Here is an 8,887-nt window from a genome sequence, read left to right as displayed (position 1 = left end):
GTCGCCTTTTAAACATTCGACGATGCTGAAAGACTTCTTTAGTTAGCAAACAAATTGCTCGAGTGGGTGTAAATACCGATCACTTTCAGGTTTTTTGCACAACCTGCAAAAATCGCTCGATGCCATGCTGCTTCTGCAAACCGCGGATGAATGCTACAAACCATAGACTGTAAAAAAAGATGGACGACGCGACGCCGCTTCCTTCCAGTGTAATGAACTGAAGCCAAAATGGCCGACCGAATGGGCGCTGACATGTTACGCAATACGTCAAAAAAAAAAAAGTTTGGAGCCTGGGCATGCGCAGAAGGAACCGTCAGTGGAGCCGGAGGCAGAGCCGCGGTATCAAGCTTCCGCCCAAACGCACTCGCAATCAACCTCGCCCCCTGAACTTCTTACTCGTTTTTTTTATTGGCGGTTCACATTGAACTTCTCTTTTGCTTGCTGAAATAAGATAAGTTAAATACAAATACAACAACTAACAACTTAAATTTAAAGACATAATAATATACTATATTAAAACTGACGTTGGCTATTTTTTAAATGATTTAAAATGAACTGCTTTTGAATGAAAAGTCTTTCACGATGTGTTGGACACGGTTGGACAGCAAAATTAACGATCTTTAGTTAATGCAGTCTGTCAAAGTTATCATCATACAGTTTATGGCGACCACATGCATTTTTTTTCTCATATAAAATAAATATATTTTGAATGGATTGTTGTTCATTTATTTTAATGTTTATTAATAAAGCCAAAAATGTATTAATATACATTGTTCATTTTCAAATAAATTATTAGTGATAACTATAATACATTGGGATAGGTCAAAACATATCGTAATTTATGTATTTTAAATATATAAATTATACACAATTAAAATATGCACAAAATAATATTCTGTTTCTAGAGCAATAATAATTTTGAAACAGCTAATTCAGTAATGTTAGATAAACTCAATAATATGCCACTAGAAACAACTCAATGGTCATCCTGCCATTTTAAATAAAATTAAACTAACGGTAACGTTACAGGAGATCGATTTGCTGTAAGTGCTCTATAATTAATAAGAGTAGGCTATCATTAGTTTTGTCCTGCTAATTATTATTTTTATACCCATAAAAATAATTAGTAACTGCCAGATAACGATCACCTGCTTTTTTTCTGTCATGGCTAACGTTAAGCATGTTATCTTAGCTAATATCATTTATTAATTAGCTTATAAAGCCCACATTTAACGTTACCGGAAAAAAACTGAGTGATCCGTCAGATCCTGTAGGTCGGTTAGTACAGTTTACTGCTGAACAACTCATTTTGTCGTTGTAAAAATAACACAGAAATCGAAAATTAAAAGTTGTAAATATAAATATAAATAAGTAAATATATCTTCAATCTCCCCTCGAAGCTCCGACAGTTAAGAGAAGCTGTCAATCAAAACTGTCAATCAAACCGACACGCCCCGTTTCTATATCATCAAATTGCTAGCTAAAATCAAACTTATCACAAAAAAACACAATTGAATATATATCAGCGTGATAACAACTACCTTAAATGACCAAAACCATCTTTCTGAAATTTTCTGAGTAATTTTTTTTTTTTTTTTTTTTGACAAGCGCCATTCGTTTGCAATGAGAGGGCGGGGTTTATGACTTGTACTGCATCCAGCCTCCAGGGGGCGATGAAAGAGCCCGTGGCTTCACTTTTCAGAACGTATGAGACACACCCGCTACAAACCAATACAAACTAAACCTGCGTCTCAATCAACTCCCTAGTTCCCTAGGCCGTGAATCAGTATATCATGCAAGTGAATGTGGCTGATTCCCTGATCAGTGCCCTGACTACTGAACTAGGGAGCTGATTGAGACACACGGTAAACCTGTCTGGAGTTTTCGCGTTGCTCTGCAAAGTACGTCACCCGGATCGTTGATCTGATTGGTTGAAGGACTATCCAATTGCGTGACTAATGCTCGTTGATCACGCCTCTTGTGCAGTAGGAAATACATAGCAAACTCCCCAGACCAAAGTTCGATTTTAAATTGAGCTTGGTCTGGTGATAGCCAGACTAGAAAAAATCTATTGAAATAGCCTAAATGTAAACATGTTCACGCATTGACAGTTATCATACAAATAATACATTTATTCTTTGTTTTAGATGTTTTTATTAACTTAAATTCTTATGAATAATATATTTTTTTATAATGTCTATTTGTTATTTAAGGCCTGTATGCACATCGGATTTAGGGGGCAGGACTTAGGGGGGTGGGGGCTTGAGTTTATGTTTGGGCCATACCCAGCTAACACACGACGTAACAGTTATGTAATGTATTCGTACTTTTTGGTAATGTCATGACTTACTAACTGACAACGTAACTACGACGTCGCATGCCAGTAATTTCATTACCTTCAGATTACCATCTCACAACGTCGTCAGTACGTTCTCCTAACGTAAGATTACCCAGAACGTTCCAGATACGTCCTCTATTCGTAATATATTGGTAATTCCATGACTTACTAGTAACGTAACGACAACGTTGTATGCCCGTAATAATATTACCATCATTTACACATTCTTTATATGTTATTATTACCAGAATTTGCAATATAAAACGTGTAATTAAATGTCAGACACAAGACTGAAATGTCCCCTTAAGAAAAAAAATGTTTCTTTTCACCAAATCAGAGTATGGATGACTGGTTTTTATATATAGTGACGTGACATACAGCGCGCGCCTCCACAAATGTAGTGCGCGTGTGCCCACAGTATGTTGATAAGAGTGTAAAGTAAATTTTTCTGAGAGAAGAATTTATTTTTCCGAGGTGACAACGAATAAATAGCTTTTATAAAAATGTATAAAGTTAACTTTGGAAAGACGCAAAACTTTTTTTTATTGTTATGTTTACGTTAGTGCAGGTGGCCGTTAGAGTTGCCATGGCAACCGGGAAAACATTCAAGCTGCTGGAGAGGACAGCGTTGACGTTTCTCCGTGTTTCTCGTCAGTTTTATAGCAATAAAGTTCAACAACTGCGTCAGATTGGTTAAGTAACATTACCCACAGTCTACTTTAAGTACTTTTGTTAATATTTTTACCTTTGTGATTTCCTTGATCGTCTGAAATATATGTTATGCAAAATGTTACGTTAGCATAGCATATGTTTTAATGATACTGAGAGCAAAACGTCTTGAATGCTTTTATTTTGTTTCGCTGTAGGCTATATGTTTTTATTTATAGTTTGAGTGTATTTCATTATTTTTATTTGGAGCTTTGTTCATGTTCTGTGTGTTTTTCAAAATAAATGAATTGAATTCATTTCGAGTCTGCATTCATCGTTCACAGCTGTTGGAATAGCCTTTACATTAGTTTGGGCAAATGAGGACATAAATTAGGTTAAACTGCTGCATGTCCGCCCATAGAAAAATAAATAAATATAAGAATTACCAACTGATGACCAACACACAACTATTGATACACAACGTTGCCACGACGTCGCAGTTACTAACTGGCAACGTCACAAAGTTACGTTGTGGCGACGTATAGGCACCTTTCACTTTTCCGGTTGCCACAACGTAACTAGTTACGTCGCCACGACGAAAGTTTGGTCACCAAATTACGTTGCAGTTACGTAACAGTCACGTATTTTGGTTAGCTGGGTAGACTGTAAAAAAAGATGGACGACGTGACGCCGCTTCCTTCCATTGTATTGAACTGAAGCCAAAATGGGCTGATGAATGGGCACTGACCAAGCGGCAACCTCCCCCTTTCTCGAGATAGGACTAACTGCAGAACCACAGAACCATACGTCATGACAGTCTGAGGACGACAGTGCCAGACTAACAGCCTGAGGGCGGAAGTGGGCGGAGCCAATTTATCTCCGTAGGCATCGCTCCATTTGGAGCATTTTAAAGTTTAAAACCATGTTAATGTGAAATATTGTATTAAAACGATCTAACTGAAATTATAGATATAGATTCACATTGTGTTAATAGCTTAATCATATACACAATCACGTTAAGATATATATATATAGCCTATGTGTGTATTAAAATCCCCTTGTAACCTTTTAATATTTTAAAAGTTCATAAATTTGTTTTATGTCTTAAATGATTAACTGAATATAAATTGAACACAACAAAGCTTAAACACTAAAATCGATAAACATTTATTAATTTGTCATAAAATATTTTACTTAAGCATTTCAGAATGAATCATTGTTTTTCATAATATATAATACGCATTACACGGTTGTACACTAGAATGCATGAATTAAACACATTCAGATCCATCAAACCCAAAAACAAAAGATATTTATTTAATTTTAATAAAATGTACTAAAATGTAAGAGCAAAAGCATTATATAGCCACTAGCTGTGCTTTGCTCTAAAAAAATACAAAATCAAACCAAATTGAGTGTAGATTGAACAGCAGGTACATGATGACAAATTAAATCTAAAAAAATAAACTTTTTTTGTAAAATGTCCATATCATCCTTAATTTGAAAGCAAAACACTAAAGGCTCTTTGGCCAGTTGTCTGTCATCATCTGTTTCAGCCTGTGAAAGTTCTTGTTCCTGGTCTTTTTCTTTCAATATCAGAAAGCACAGCTCTTCCACTAAACCCGTAAAGACCTTTGATTGTTGTGCAGTGCAGAAGTCTTCTGTGATCCGTGGTTCCTTCATGAGAGAAGGGTATAAACAAATGGGATGAGATGTTAAAAGTGTATTTAACAACACTTTGTGTTGTAGTCAGGATGCAGCACAGCATGTATAATAAAGTTTTGACATTCTGTTTTTCTCATGTTTATATATTGAAGACTTAAATCATACTCTGTCACCAATGAAATTAATCAGTTATGTTCAGTATAATTTTTTTTTTTTTTTTTTTTAAAAGGCAAGCAATTCACATGGCTTTTCACGCTACATTTAACCCCGGGTTATCGTCGTCCTAAACACCACTTTTAACCGTGGGTAAAGTAACGCTCCACATATTGCTTGTATATTTACATGCTTTTGACAGTCACAGAAACACTGTGCATTGTATATAAATAGAAAATTCAGCATTGGAAAGAAAAAAAAAAAAAACAAATGCTGACAGAAAATGCAACAATTGCAGAGCAGAAAATACTGTTTAATTCTTTTATAGTCTGAAATGTTCATTCAGGATAAACTTGATCTATATGTAATGAGGAAGTTGACTATATGTAATGAGGATGTGCAATGCCTAAGCATTTATGAAAACATATTGTGTGCTTTGTTCATCCAATCAGTGACACTGACACTGCAAATAAGGATGTTAACCAGGGTTTAGTAATGTACAGTGCATATGAATACTCAGGATTAATTGTTAACCTCAGGTAAATGATGATCAGTGTGAAACGTGAATCAAGATAACCCAGGATTCTGTTTACCTGGGGTTAACAATCACCCAGGGTTAACTATTTAAAGTATGAAAAGCCCTCATATATGTTTTTCATTCTAATGAAAAGAGAAGTTCATACATTTTTAAAAACTTTTAACTTTTCCTTTTTTTTTGCTTACCATTAACATGAAGATCCCACACAGCCGGTCAACTGTTTCTAAAACAATAGAATATTATTAAGTTATTCCTGAAAAGATGTGACAGATATAACACACCATCTGTATAAGTAGCTTATGTGTTTATGAAAGTCTTATAAAACTAACCTTGTTTTTGATCAGCTTCTCTTGTTCTGGGGTGATTCTGCTTGTCAATTTACTGCATTGCAAAATCAAAGAAAAACTTAGATATATAACCATAAAAATTGCATAAAAGAAACAAGTTTCATTCTTCTAAAGTCAAAATTACTACTTACTTCATTGCAAAAACAACATTTTAAATTCAGAATACAAAAGAAACGTTCATACCTCCATGAACGACAGTTTTTTTTAAGTGAATTTGAAGCTGTGCATTCAACCTGTGCCGTCTGGTCGGTTTAAGAGCACTGGGCAGTGGAAGTTGTTGCAGCACGTTTTGCATCGCTGTAAATGAAGTAAAGCGGAGCATCTCCCGATACTAATATGCCTCTAAAATCCACAAAAACACTGATCAGTATTGTAAAATGTAACCAATTAAATAAAATACAGTACCAACAACAAGTAAAATAACAAACCATGAATATGTAAACACCCAGGTGAAAAAATACTATAGTAAATACTATAGTGTTTTTGAACCATACTGTATTTACAACACTAATGAATGCTACATAATACTATAATATTAACTATAGTGAACTGATAAACTAGTATAAATAGTATACTTTAGTTTTTACTACAGTAAACTGTAGTGTATATTGTAGTATAATATACCCTAAAATTGTAGAAAACTTAGTACAATATTGGGTAAAGTAATTTGTTTATATTATTATAGCTGCCATATTATCACAGCAACTATAGAATTACCACAATAAATTAATTCAAGTATTTATAGTACTATAGTATGGTTCAAAAACACTATAGTATTTACTATAAATGACTATAGTATTTATTCACCTGGGCGCAAGCAACGTGAGACGATTTGTAAAATATCAAAAGATGTGATAAAGTGACTTTGAAGCCCATTTACAAAATATCTGAGTCATGTTAAGTGTTAACGATCGAATAAATACACAACACATAAACGTGATCGATTAAAAGCACAACACAAAGAAACTTTTTACCGTGTTCGCTTCTTCCGCCATGATTGTTTGCTTGTTTGTCGTCAACTCCGCCCACATCCAACGTGAGACTATTACTCCGCCCACTTCCGCCCTCAGGCTGTTAGTCTGGCGCTGTCGTCCTCAGACTGTCATGACGTATGGTTCTGCGGTTCTGCAGTTGGTTATTATTGGCCTTTCTCTCGTGAAGCCAATACGGAAGTAACTTAAACTGCGATTCATCGACTGGCCGCTAGGGACAGGCTCCAAAAGAGAGCAGAATCTCATAGAGTCCCATGTTAAATTTACAAGTTGGTTCAAATTGTGGTTTTGGTCTATACTGCTATTTTTGCCCTTCATGACAACTCTGAGGGGGGTGATTTTTTTTTATAACTATCCGTTTAAATTAAGCCTTAAAAGTTCTGCATAATTAAGGGCGTGGTCACTTGAGTGACAGGTAGATCACACTGCTGTCTGTGAGTCGTCATGTTACTTCAGCTGTCGCTGAATTTGGCATCTCAGCCGTTTTTGTGATTTTTTTTTATAACTATCCGTTTAAATTAAGCCTTAAAAGTTCTGCATAATTAAGGGCGTGGTCACTTGAGTGACAGGTAGATCACGCTGCTGTCTGTGAGTCGTCATGTTACTTCAGCTGTCGCTGAATTTGGCATCTCAGCCGTTTTTGTGCTTTTTTTCTCGATTATTTTATACAATTATAAAATATGGCTTGCTGCATAATATTCGAGACTTATGTGTGTCTGTAGATGTGCTCGCATGTGGAAGAAACAGAACGCACGTTGTTGGATCGTGGCATTGGCTGAAAGTTTTGGTTGTGAGATCTACAATGACAATGGCGGGAGGATATCAAAATCCGACAGCACTGCTTGGATATTATAACTAAAACTGCTGCACTATTTTGAAAAATATATACTTTGGACACAGGCTCATTTGTTTGTTAGATACGATCGTATACAGTTTTACAAGATAAAGGCTGTTCAGATTGCATCCTTTCTTGAAGAACGATGACAGAGAGCAGATCATTCAGAAGAAATGTGACATGTTTTTTTTGTTTTGCAATGGACACTCATATTTTACCCAAGTGCCACAGATTGGATTCATCTCGCGATCTCTATTTCATTATAAAGGTAAGTCCCATTTAATATGTTGTTATTTGCACACCCAACACTACTGGTGTTGGAGGATCTTAAAAACACCGTAGATTGACAGTAAACCTTTAGAACGTTCTGATGATAAAACTTATCTTCATTATTATATTAGATCTATCTAAGATAGATAACTAACATGCTAACATGGTCACGTCAAGCTAGACGGGCGTGGTTTCAGCAACCAGTAATATCAGCTCAAACCACCTCCCCGCCTCTTTGCCCATTTTCAGTTATCCGGGAGTGACGTGCGGTGACTCTCAGCTAAGATGGCCGCGGCCTCATTTAGGCGTCAAAACTGCTGTTCAGAACTCTATGGGTGACGTCACGGACGCTACGTCCATATTTTTTTACAGTCTATGGCGCTGACACGTTACACAATATGTCAAAAAAAAAAAAAAAGTTTGGAGCCTGGGCATGAGCAGAAGAAATCGTCAGTTGAGCTGGAGGCGGAGTCGCGATATCAAACTTCCGCCCAGACGACTGCGTCATCATTCATGTATTTTAAATAGACTATAAAAATTATACACAATTTAAAAGTCTACCTATAAAATAATAGGCTATTCTGTTTCTAGAGCAATAATATTTTTGAAACAGCAAATTCAGTAGATAAAATCAATATAATATGCCACTAGAAACAACTCTAAATCGTCAGAAACGGTCCTGCCATTTTAAATCAAGTTCAACTAACGTTACAGGAGATCGATTGCTGTAATTAGAGTAAGCTATCATTAGTTTTGTCCTGCTAATTTTTATTTTATACCCATAGAAATAATAAGTAACTGCCAGATAACGATCACCTCCTTTTTCCCGACATGGTTAACATTAGGTGTGTTATCTTAACTAATAACATTTATTAATTAGCTTATAACGCCCACATTTGATGTTACAGAAAAAAAGTTCAGTGATCCGTCAGATCCTGTAGGTCGGTTAGTACAGTTTACTGCTGAACAACTCATTTTGTTGGTGTTAAATAACTAAGAAATCGAAAATTAACAGTTAATACATCTTCAATCTCCCCTCGAAGCTCCGACAGTCCTCAGACAAGCTGTCAATCAACTTCGAATCATGACGACACGCCCCGT

The 8,887-nt window shown here is 35.7% G+C and overlaps 1 long non-coding RNA gene across 1 annotated transcript; it reads right to left on the bottom strand.

Annotated features, from left to right (window-relative positions):
* Positions 1-3,838: 3,838 nt before the first annotated feature.
* LOC137021169 (uncharacterized) lies at positions 3,839-6,818 on the bottom strand. The gene is made up of 5 exons (XR_010895291.1): positions 6,664-6,818; positions 5,873-6,031; positions 5,672-5,723; positions 5,528-5,565; positions 3,839-4,663 (listed from the first exon to the last, which is right to left on the bottom strand). It is a non-coding gene; the product is annotated as an uncharacterized lncRNA (long non-coding RNA).
* Between the last annotated feature and the right edge of the window lie 2,069 nt (positions 6,819-8,887).

This window comes from Chanodichthys erythropterus, chromosome 6 (genome assembly GCF_024489055.1).
Source record: "Chanodichthys erythropterus isolate Z2021 chromosome 6, ASM2448905v1, whole genome shotgun sequence".
Lineage (NCBI taxonomy): Eukaryota > Metazoa > Chordata > Actinopteri > Cypriniformes > Xenocyprididae > Chanodichthys > Chanodichthys erythropterus.
This window is presented reverse-complemented; position numbering and strand designations above follow the sequence as displayed.